Genomic DNA, 12,914 nt, shown 5'->3' with positions numbered 1-12,914 from the left:
TAATTAACAATAATATAATTATCAATACCAATAAATAAATAAAAATATTACTTAATTACAATTAAATTACTTCCCACCCTATTCCCCTATAAACCCACAACCCGCTAACGAATTTAAACGCAAAAATTATTTTAAATTATTTTATAATTCCTAATAATTTATAATTAATTTCATATAATTAAATTACTTCCCACCCTGTTCCCCTATAAACCCACAACCCGCTACAGTACTAAAACACAAAATTAATTTAAAAAAACCATTATTAACATATAAAAATTGTATACATATATTTTTAAACCAGTGGAACACTTAACAAAAAATAATTAACACATACATATTAAATACATAATAAAGCACATAGTAATATTATAAATATAGATATTAGTGACAAGGATATTAGTAACATCAATATATTTCATATTGATATTACTAATTTCGATATTACTAACATCGATATAAATAGAATCGATATTACTTACCTTAGGGTCGATATTCTGTCCATAGATATTCTTGACATCGATATTCTGTCCCTTCGATATTCTAAACTCGATATTATTGTAGGTCGAAATTAAAGTTTCGATATTTAGACTGCTCACCAGTGTGGGGTTACCCTGACCCCTCTGCAGTTATGGTGGGGCGGTGAGGGAGGGGGGTCATAGAGCTAGGTATGGAGTACTGTCATGGAAGCACAGAGGGGGATGCTCTGGCTTCTGTGGAGTATAGCGGGACTAGCCTCTAAGGGAAAAAAGTTTCAAAATAAACAAAAGACACTTAGGTGGCCAGGCCCCTACTACACACGCACTATGGTTTGTAAGAAGACCTCAAGTATACTCCACTCCATTCTGACTGCCATGGCCTTTTAGGTGTGGTACCCACTATTACACACATCCTAAGCCTTGTACAGAAGTCCACAGAGAGCCCACTCCCTCCAATACCTACACCACTTTACGTGTTGAAATCCCTACAACTCAGGTGCCGATCACGATCCGGTAAAAAAAAGGCCCGTTCGACTCGTATCCGGTCTTTTTACCGTACAAATCGTACAAGTGCCGTACAAACTGGCAATCACGATTCGCATGGTAAAAAGTCCATACGAACCGCATTCGGAATATTTCCCCACACGTCCTCGGGTCGGAAAATGTGTCCGACACGTCCTCGTATGATTTACCGTACAAATGTGAAAAGTGAAGTCCGACCGAGGAATCACGATCCAACCCGTGCGTCCGATCTCACAACCGTATGGTAAAAACACCGTCCGCACCGAACTCCCATTGCAACCATGGAGACATGTCCCCGCATACGCGCCCAACACTCCCCCCAGCACCCATACGTTCGAGTCGCACTCCCCGTTAATGTACACACCCCCCCGTGTATGTACACCCCTGTACGTTCGAGTCGTACCCCCACCCGTGTACGTGTCCTACCCCCGTGTATGTACACCCCTGTACGTTCGAGTCGTACCCCCACCCCTGTACGTGTCGTACTACCGTGCATGTACACCGCTGTACGTTCGAGTCGTACCCCCACCCCTGTACGTGTCCTACCCCAGTGTATGTACACCCCTGTACGTTCGAGTCGTACCCCCACCCCTGTACGTGTCCTACCCCCGTGTATGTACACCCCTGTACGTGTCCTACCCCCGTGTATGTACACCCCTGTACGTTCGAGTCGTACCCCCACCCCTGTACGTGTCCTACCCCCGTGTATGTACACCCCTGTACGTGTCCTACCCCGTGTATGTACACCCCTGTACGTTCGAGTCGTACCCCCACCCCTGTACGTGTCCTACCCCCGTGTATGTACACCCCTGTACGTTCGAGTCGTACCCCCACCCCTGTACGTGTCCTACCCCCGTGTATGTACACCCCTGTACGTGTCCTACCCCCGTGTATGTACACCCCTGTACGTTCGAGTCGTACCCCCACCACTGTACGTGTCGTACTACCGTGCATGTACACCCCTGTACGTTCGAGTCGTACCCCCACCCCTGTATGTGTCCTACCCCCGTGTATGTACACCCCTGTACGTGTCCTACCCCGTGTATGTACACCCCTGTACGTTCGAGTCGTACCCCCACCCCTGTACGTGTCCTACCCCCGTGTATGTACACCCCTGTACGTTCGAGTCGTACCCCCACCCCTGTACGTGTCGTACTACCGTGCATGTACACCCCTGTATGTTCGAGTCGTACCCCCACCCCTGTATGTGTCGTACCCCCGTGTATGTACACCCCTGTACGTTCGAGTCGTACCCCCACCCCTGTATGTGTCCTACCCCCGTGTATGTACACCCCTGTACGTGTCCTACCCCCGTGTATGTACACCCCTGTACGTTCGAGTCGTACCCCCACCCCTGTACGTGTCCTACCCCCGTGTATGTACACCCCTGTATGTTCGAGTCGTACCCCCACCCCTGTACGTGTCCTACCCCCGTGTATGTACACCCCTGTACGTTCGAGTCGTACCCCCACCCCTGTACGTGTCGTACTACCGTGCATGTACACCCCTGTACGTTCGAGTCGTACCCCCGTGTATGTACACCCCTGTACATTCGAGTCGTACCCCCACCCCTGTACGTGTCCTACCCCCGTGTATGTACACCCCTGTACGTGTCCTACCCCGTGTATGTACACCCCTGTACGTTCGAGTCGTACCCCCACCCCTGTACGTGTCCTACCCCCGTGTATGTACACCCCTGTACGTGTCCTACCCCCGTGTATGTACACCCCTGTACGTTCGAGTCGTACCCCCACCCGTGTACGTGTCCTACCCCCGTGTATGTACACCCCTGTACGTTCGAGTCGTACCCCCACCCCTGTACGTGTCCTACCCCCGTGTATGTACACCCCTGTACGTTCGAGTCGTACCCCCACCCCTGTACGTGTCCTACCCCCGTGTATGTACACCCCTGTACGTGTCGTACCCCCCTGTATGTACACCCGTGTACGTCAGAGTCGCACCCCCACCACAACCTCCTAAGTACGGAGCGCACCCCAGGCCCCAACATCACAACCGCATGTACGAGTCGTACCAAGCCACACACAAGGACAGCACCGTACAACCAAATGGCCCATGTACACACCGTACACACGCTAAAAACGCACGTACACAACCAGGACAAAACAAAACAACACAAGAATACACCATTCGAATGGCACAAAGCCACAAAACATGTCCAACAAACACTAAAAAAACACATTCACTGACCTGCAACTGCCAAAAACAAACAGAGGCCCAAAACACCACCACTCCTTATAACACACCCACCCAAACTTCAAACACAGCCACACCCACCAATGGACCAATAAAAAGGGCCCACACACACAAACCATGAGCCTTTGCAACAGACTCACTGCTGCCAGACACCACATACAACCTACAGCACCATACTACAAGCTTCACCACACCTTACACTTGCACACCTTCACACAACCACCTTCACAAACACCCCCTCATCACATTCACACACACACACACCTGCACAACCACACCCACACACCCACAACCATCCACACACACCCCCCACCATCCACACCCACACCCCTCACCATGCCCACTAACAAGAATCCAAAGTTCAGTAACCGAGAGTTGGAGGTCCTTGTCGATGAAATCCTCAGAGTCGAGCCACAGCTCTTTGGAACATTGGTCAGACAGACCAGCATTGCAGCAAAAACAGCCATGTGGCAGACCATCGTCGATGCTGTGAATGCTGTTGCGGACACCAGAAGGACCAGGCATGAATGCCAAGCCAGGTGGTACGATCTGCGGAGGAGGGTCCGAGCCAAGATGCTGGAGGAACACAACCAGGCCAACGCCACTGGAGGAGGGCCCTCCCGCAGACCCGTACACTACCAGCCCTGGGAGGAGAGGGTGATGGCCATACAGCCGGTGGAGGCAGTCGAAGGATTAGGAGGACTCCGAGACCCGGGTGAGTACACAAACAACGCACCTCACATGGGGGGAACGTCATCCACAACCAAAATCACTAACAGGCACGCAACCACCCCAAGCTATCGCATGACTCAACCACACTCCATGAACACGCACATGCCACTGGCGCCACCATGCCCCATGCACCCAGCTGGACAATGTCAAGTCAAAGGGCACAGAAGACACCAACACATGACACGGGAACCCGGATGGCGGGAGGGTGGGCCCCAAAATTCACATAGTGCAACTCAGAAGCAGACAACAATGCCCTCTGCCCATATGGCCTAGGTCAAAGCCATACAAACACTGTGTCCCCACACAGGAAAGACTCGCCAGCAAATGGCGGACGCCTTGCATCAACACATGGGGGTGAAGGCACTGTTTTGCACATGACAGCAGCTAATGAACAGTCAACATTGTGAAAGAGTGGCAGCACACACCACCACAGCAGCAGCGCAGAGACAGACACTACACCCAATGGGTGCCTGGAGATCAGAAACAAACTCACATCAACAAGCCAAGGGCCATTCAAAGATCTGCTAACAGTGTGTGCCCAGGAAGCTGGGCTGAGGTGACAGAGGGTGACACACAGAGGGAGGGAGAGGGGGACACAGAGGGAGGGAGAGGGGGACAGAGAGGGAAGGAGACACAGGGACACGGACAGAGGGAGGAGGCTGACACACGGAGGGAGGGAGAGGGGGACAGAGAGGGAGGGAGACACAGGGACACGGACAGAGGGAGGAGGCTGACACACGGAGGGAGGGAGAGGGGGACAGAGAGGGAGGGAGACACAGGGACACGGACAGAGGGAGGAGGCTGACACACGGAGGGAGGGAGAGGGGGATAGAGAGGGAGGGAGACACAGGGAGAGCAAATCAGCCGTGTGGTGTGTGGGAATGTCTGCTCGTCAGCAGGTAGACTGCGTGCATGTAGCCAAGGGTGGCCAGTGCCAGAACCCCCCCTCTTCCCCATGGCAAAACACAGGGCCATGTCACAACCTGTTCACGAGCACAACGACAGCTACCTGCATTATATAAGTGTGTGGATCCACTCCATGTGCACATGTACAGTGCTACACGGAAGGCACCAATGCATGGCTCGCCACACCTGCCCACTCCACTGCTGACTGCAGTCACACTTGACGCAGCAAGTAAGACTGTGCCACACATAGTTAAAGGGGCCAAAGTGGTGCCCAAGGGACACACCCATGCACAAGTGCACTGTGAGTGGAATGCAAGACAGATCCTACTTGCAAGAGGAAATGTGCCAACGTTGAAACTGATGAAACATGGATGTTGCATGGACCAAAATTAACATTGTCTCTCTCACACACAGGTCAACGTCGTGGTTCACCCCCCAACACTGGGGGGGGAGACTCACAGGACCCGTATCTGCGGGAGCCCGATCCCACCGGCAGCGACGACTCGCACCACTCTGTGGATGACCCCGACCAACCTGGCACCTCTGGTGTCCAACCACCTGCAGCACCTGCGTCAGGTACAACGGGGCCAACCACCACCCCCACTCCTGCCACATCCCAGGAGACACCCAGGATCCCTGCCCCACCACCACCAAGCAGCCAGGCTGGCCAGGAGGGACACGGTGTCCCGGGCACCCAGGAGGAGGCAGGCGACAACGCCAATGCCACCCCTCAGGGGTCCCGGAGACCCGATGTGCCCACAAGGGCAGGCCAGGTGCAAGTGGGCAGGGGTGGTGGGAGTGGAGGACGGCGGAGGCACCAGCCTGACCAGTTGGCTGGGGAACCGGTATATTCCCATGTCCGTAACATCCTGGACTCATACCGGCAGGACACCACGGGCATGGCCCAGGTTGTGTCCATCCTCGAGGGGATCAAGACCCAGCAGGCCCAGCAACATGCCTGTCTACTGCAACACCAACGGAGGATGGAGGACAGACAGGCTGAGCAAGTGACGGTGTTCCAGGGGATTCACGATACACTCCGTCGGATGGCCAACAACATGGGCAACCCTCCCTGTGCCAGAAGGCGTAGAACATCACCACCCACAGGGAGGGATCAGGAGGAGGAGGAAACATCCGATGGAGCATCCCAAACATCGTCACGGCCTGCTTCTGAGGGTCCCCGCAGGAGGCCGGGTCGTCCACGGAAAGGACCGTGAGGGTCGGCGCTACATCACCATCTCCCAGGACACCTGGCCTGGCACCTGGCCCACTTGAGCAACAGCATCACAGCATCACGAGACATTCTCTGCCACATGGCCTTGCTGGTCACTGTCTGACCAATGTGGACAAAGACTGTGGCATGGACTCTGAGGATTTCCAATGGCAAGGACACCAACTCCCCTACTGAACTTTGGATTCCAAACTCCCGGAAAGCCCCTCACGTCATACCCCCCCACCAAAATAAAAATTCACACCATTAAGAGAAGATGCCTGCTGGTTGCATTATTACCTTACATGTGTCTTGTAAAGTCTAAACATGCCTGAGTTCTCTTTTGACTTCAACCATCCACACCCTGGGGCCTGAGTCTGGCACAGGACACACGGGCCACAGTGTATTAGGCAAGACAGACATGGAGCACCATACACACCCGTGATGGGCCCAACCAGCTGAGGGGGTGGCCGCACAACCGTGCTGACAGACACATTGAGTACAGCAACAGTCATGCGCAGAGGTCAGGGATCCAGTCCAGTGTCCTGGGGGGCACCCAGGTATGTGTAGACAGGTGGCAGAACCATGTCCTGCAAGCTTGAGTCCGGTGGATGCAGAGAATGGGGGCCTGGCCAACGTTGGATGCATGGGGATGACACATGTCACAATACCCACACAGTCATGGACATCATGCATAATACACAGTCTCAGCCCACACACACAGCTTGCATCTTGCTACTCGACACATAGACACATAGCCACTATCAGGGGAAACCCTGCCAGACATGCTGGATGCACCGTGGCAACACACCAGCATTGACTGAGAAGAGGCACCTTGGAGGCATAGGGACACCTTTATTAGTCATGTATTCGGGATTGCAGAGGCAACTTGAAGTACACATGAACACCTCATGTGGAGTAACATGTGGGTCCAACACTGGCACCCCCCTTCTGCAGCACAAATGCGTGATAGCCATGGAACTGGCACACAATTGTCGGCCAACAGCTAAACACCCACAGCTGCTCACGGAGAGACTGCCATACACCATTGATCCGCTGATGTAGAAGTCCCACACCATGTCAAGCCAATGCAAACCGTATGTGTCCGAGGGCAGTGTTACACACATTGATGCCATCATCACAATCCACTATCCCATCACTGATGACTGTCAACCAGTCAGACCATCTATTCAGGTGTACACAGCTGCATGTCGTGTCCCATGGTGATGCTACATGGCTGCAGAGGAACCAAACATCGACAGGGGCAGTGTGCATACATCGTGAACAACTGCCACACCCAATACACCCCTGATGCATCACTTACCCTAAGGAGACTTCCAAACTTGTCCGTGCGTGTAACGCTGAGTCAGCACACGATGACGTGTCCATGAGGAATAGCAGTGCCACAACAATGCAACCAGCAGACGGCATGCGCAAGTCCCTGGGGATGAGAGACACACAAGAAGTCAGCCACAAAAAGCACAGCCACTTGCATGTGCATGTGCATGTACTCGACACATGTATGGATGACAACATGCTAGGTCACAATTATGACTGGGGAAATACAACCATCACTGCCACCATCACGCCAGTGACACACCCACACACACATCTGACTCACGTGCCATACATGCAGGTGGAGACACACATCACAACACATGCCACACATGGAGCAATGTGTGCACACTCAGAGACTGGTACTCACTACTAAGCAAAGAAGTCGCGTATGAGCCGAGTCCGGATGTCCTCTTGCGGCTCCACATCCTCCACATCACTAGCCCCATTGCCAAGCCCTTCGTCCTCCACGGGTGGATGGTCCTCGTCATGTTGATCCAGGATGAGTGGCACAGCTTTCTCAACTGCCATGTTGTGCAGCATGCAGCAGACCATGAAGATTTTGCAGACCTTCGCAGGGGCATATGGGAGCGCGCCGCCGGTCTTGTGGAGGCACCGAAATCGGCTCTTCAGCAGGCCAAACGTCCTCTCTATCACTCGCCTTGTCCGGCCATGGGCGGTGTTGTAGCGGAGCTGGGCCGGCGTGATGGGGTTGCGGAGAGGTGTGAGCAGCCATGGCATGTTGGGATAGCCAGCGTCCCCTACATGGGAAGCACATGGACATCGTTAGAACTGGTGAAGCGGTCGTGCTGGTAGGCTATGCAAAATACAGGACAGACAGACTGTACCCACCAACAACACATGCTCGTTCGTTGCGCAGCTGCATCATCATTTCAGGCATCCTGCTACGCCTCATGATCTAGGCATCGTGTGCTGATCCTGGAAAACGAGCACAGACATGTGAAATCACCATGTTGGACAGACACACCACAAGGGCATTGATGGAGTGGTAGTGCTTCCGATTGCGGTACGCTACCTCCCGTGCGTGTGGTGGTACCAAAGCTACATGTGTCCCATCTATGGACCCAATGACATGGGGCATCCCTCCCAGGGCATAGAATCCACGCTTGACCCCAGTCAACTGTTCAGAGGTTGGGAACTTGATGAAGTCATCCAGGTGAATCAACATGGCCTCTAAGAAATCATGCAGCACACGGCAGAACATGCTCTGGGACATGCCACCAACATGAGCTATGGTATTTTGAAAGGTACCCGTGGCTAGAAAATGTAGGGTTGCCATTACCTTCAGCTTGGGTGTCAGTGCCGTAGGATACCTGTGCAGCGGTTGCAGGTGTGGTGCCAGTCTCGCCGTCAACTCCAGAATCAACCGTCGTGGGAAGCGGTAGCACCGGATCCGATCATTCTCCCGCATGGCAGCCAAGTCCGGCATTGCTCGGGGAAGAGGCGGCGCTCTGCAGTAATTTGGAAGTGACAAGGAAGAGTGAGTGCACCACAACAACAAATCATTTGTACTGAGCACATGTTAATCTGTCTATACACATATGCTACATACGGAGTGAGGTATGTGCCACATGCCCTGGACACGTTTGGCTGCCAGGTGACACTCCTACCAAGACCCAGCTACACACGGAGATTGAGAACCTCCCCATGCCATGCCATGGGATTAGCTGTGTCCCAGTGCAAGTGAACAGCCAGACGCAAGACAGGAGTGACATACACCCACACATCAGCAGAAGTAGGAGGCCGATTGCAGAGACTGGTAGCGGAACACTAGAGCCACAGGTCACATGACATTACACTAGGACAGCCCACACACCTTGCCATGAAGGTGCACATGTCATGACTCACCACACATTAATTGAGAGGATGCAGACATGTCCTTGTCACGCTACTCCGTGTCCCATGCATACATGCGCACCTCACATCCGAAACCACATGTGGCATGGTGTGCGGAACAGTGTGCAATGTCAATCGACACACAGACACATGTTGGTTGCTGCAACAGCTGCAGCTTTTGAGGGTGCTCCAACATCAACCAAATGGGAAGCCCCCACACATACATGACATAGTCACATCGTGCACCGTGGGTAGTGACAAGTCAGGTGTGGTAACCCCTGTACCGGGCATCAGGGGACACTTCCGTGTGTTGGTGTCCGTGCCATGCCAGTGTCGGTCATCCCAAGTGTGCAGTACGACATGCACACATGTCCAAGGAGTCAAGGGCATGCCTGGCACACATTGCACCGTCACACATTACATCTGTACACATCTCATCATACATCTGGTGCCTTCTCGACTCAGGAGTAATGTGCCACATCACAGCCTGTCACACCTGTGCCCCACACATGTAGTAATGCACAGACAATGCCTTGATGTCCCTTCATGGACAAGTATGTCCATCCATGGACAAGTATGTCCGCCCTATTCCTTCCTGTGTGCTGCCTGTCACCACTGTGATGTGTGAAAACCGCCGTACTGCTGCTAAGAGGGCCTGTGTACGTTCCCATATCACTATGGGAGTGCTGCCGTATGTGTACCCATCGTGATGGCGAGCGTACAGGCATGTGTACGGTCCGTACCACTACGAGTACGCATACGCAAGAACACCCATAGTGGTAGGGCCGTACACACGCCTGTACGCTCCCTATCACTATGGGTGTCCTCGCGTATGCGTACTCGTAGTGGTACGGGCCGTACACACGCCTGTACGCTCCCTATCACTATGGGTGTCCTCGCGTATGCGTACTCGTAGTGGTACGGGCCGTACACACGCCTGTACGCTCCCTATCACTATGGGTGTCCTCGCGTATGCGTACACGTAGTGATAGTGAGCGTACAGGCGTGTGTAGGGCCCGTACCACTACGAGTACGCATACGCGAGGACACCCATAGTGACAGGGAGCGTACAGGCGTGTGTACGGCCCGTACCACTACGAGTACGCATACGCGAGGACACCCATAGTGACAGGGAGCGTACAGGCGTGTGTATGGCCCGTACCACTACGAGTACGCATACGCGAGGACACCCATAGTGACAGGGAGCGTACAGGCGTGTGTACGGCCCGTACCACTACGAGTACGCATACGCGAGGACACCCATAGTGATAGTGAACGTAGGCACGCGTGTACGGGCCGTTGCTATGCATTTGGGGTGCCCTAGGGCCCCGGAACGCACCGTACCTGTGTGTGAAGCTCCAAATTACATAGGGGACACATGAGGGACAAGTATTAAGGCCTACATGCATGCTGGTTGTCATGGAGACCAAGTTCAAATTTTGAATTTGTTCAGGAAGGTGCACAGCAGAAGTCAGTTGGAATGAATCTACTTTGTTGCAATGTGTTTGTGGGCTGACATCATGCAGGAGAAAAAAACAGATTGAGAACCCACAGACTGCTAGGTTTGAAGGGATTGGAGGAAACATAGGATGCAAATGTGAGTGACCAATCACTCTGTACTCCTGTGCATGAGATGGGCCAGCAAGGCAGATATAAGGCAGCCAGGTCCCATGAGGGAGCACTTGCCTGCACATCTCTGTATTCCACGAGCCAGCTGCTGCTACTGATTCCCTGGAACCATGTCAAGGGCTGTGGAGAGGTCACAGCCATTCACCCTGGAGGAGAACATGGCTTTGGTGGATGTGATCCTCCCACGGTACCCCATGCTGTATGGGCGACCAGGTTATCAGGTGAGTTCAGTGTCCACTGGCACAGACTGTGTCCCTTTTTTGTGACTGTGACTTCTGCCATTGTGTCCAGGTGTGACACACATGCTATGTACTGTAGGGGGGGTCCCGGGGGGGTAATGCCTGATGTCTCCCAGCAGTGCCCTGAGACAGGAGGGGTGGGTTCCTATCACTCCCAGCAGTGCCCTGAGACAGGAGGGGTGGGTTCCTATCACTCCCAGCAGTGCCCTGAGACAGGAGGGGTGGGTTCCTATCACTCCCAGCAGTGCCCTGAGACAGGAGGGGTGGGTGCAGAGTCCTCCCAGCAGTGCCCTGAGACAGGAGGGGTGGGTGCAGAGCCCTCCCAGCAGTGCCCAGAGACAGGAGGGGTGGGTTCCTATCACTCCCAGCAGTGCCCTGAGACAGGAGGGGTGGGTTCCTATCACTCCCAGCAGTGCCCTGAGACAGGAGGGGTGGGTGCAGAGTCCTCCCGGCAGTGCCCTGAGACAGGAGGGGTGGGTTCCTATCACTCCCAGCAGTGCCCTGAGACAGGAGGGGTGGGTTCCTATCACTCCCAGCAGTGTCCTGAGACAGGAGGGGTGGGTTCCTATCACTCCCAGCAATGCCCTGAGACAGGAGGGGTGGGTTCCTATCACTCCCAGCAGTGCCCTGAGACAGGAGGGGTGGGTTCCTATCACTCCCAGCAGTGCCCTGAGACAGGAGGGGTGGGTTCCTATCACTCCCAGCAGTGCCCTGAGATAGGAGGGGTGGGTTCCTATCACTCCCAGCAGTGCCCTGAGACAGGAGGGGTGGGTTCCTATCACTCCCAGCAGTGCCCTGAGACAGGAGGGGTGGGTGCAGAGTCCTCCCAGCAGTGCCCAGAGACAGGAGGGGTGGGTGTGATGCACAGTGTGAGCCTGCCTCATTGATTGTGTAGTTGCCCTCATTCCACCTGTGTCCTTTCAATGGCACGTACTGCTTTTGGCCTTCCCCCAGAGGATCATGTCCCTATGACAAAGGTGCAATGCGTTGGATGCACACTATGCCTTGTTGTAAACAGCAAATGTGTTCTAATCTGTGTCCCTGTGACATGTGCCAGGTGTATTGATGTAGTGTCACTTGTTCATCCTCACAGGTAGACGCCTCTGCCAAGGAGCAGATATGGCTGGACGCCGTCAGCGCCGTGAGGAGTGCGGATGGTCGGAAGCGGTGCCTGTCCCAGGTGAGGAAACGCTGGCAGGATATCCGGTGCTGGACGCGGAGGATCGCACGGGTCCTGCTGGGGGACTCACCTGAGAGCCATAAGAACCGCGGGCGCCGCCGTCTCTCCCACATCCAGAAACGTGTGCTGGCGGTGGTCTTTCCAGACTTGGACAGGCGTCTACAGGAGATGCAGCAGCCAGAAGGAGGTAGGTACATGTGTGTATTTGTTGTGTTTCACCAGCATTTGTAAGTGCACTGTTCCATGGATACACTTCCAGGGTTTATGGTGCTGTGCAGATCCTGTTCCCCACAGTATTGCAGTGCTCTCCTGCCTCCCTTCCCCTCCTTGCAATGTGTTCCCTGGTCTGTGTGTAGTCACTCCATCACAAGGTTATGTAGCCTGACACCTTCTACAAGTGTACAATGCCTGCAGCATCATGTGTGGGGGTGGTGTGTAACAGGTTTTGTGACCTTGCCTGTGCCCTGTCCAGTTCTGGACTTGTGGGTTCCATGTCAGTTGGCACTAATGCTGAGTCCAGACATGGGAGTTAATCTCTCGAGTGGCAGGCCTTCCAGCAGGCATGTCCCATGTGGTGGCCTGTGACATGATGTGCATGAGTGTGCGTTACGCAT

The sequence above is a fragment of the Triturus cristatus genome, chromosome 9 (assembly GCF_964204655.1).
Source record: "Triturus cristatus chromosome 9, aTriCri1.1, whole genome shotgun sequence".
In the NCBI taxonomy this organism is placed as follows: Eukaryota; Metazoa; Chordata; class Amphibia; order Caudata; family Salamandridae; genus Triturus; species Triturus cristatus.
This window is presented reverse-complemented; position numbering follows the sequence as displayed.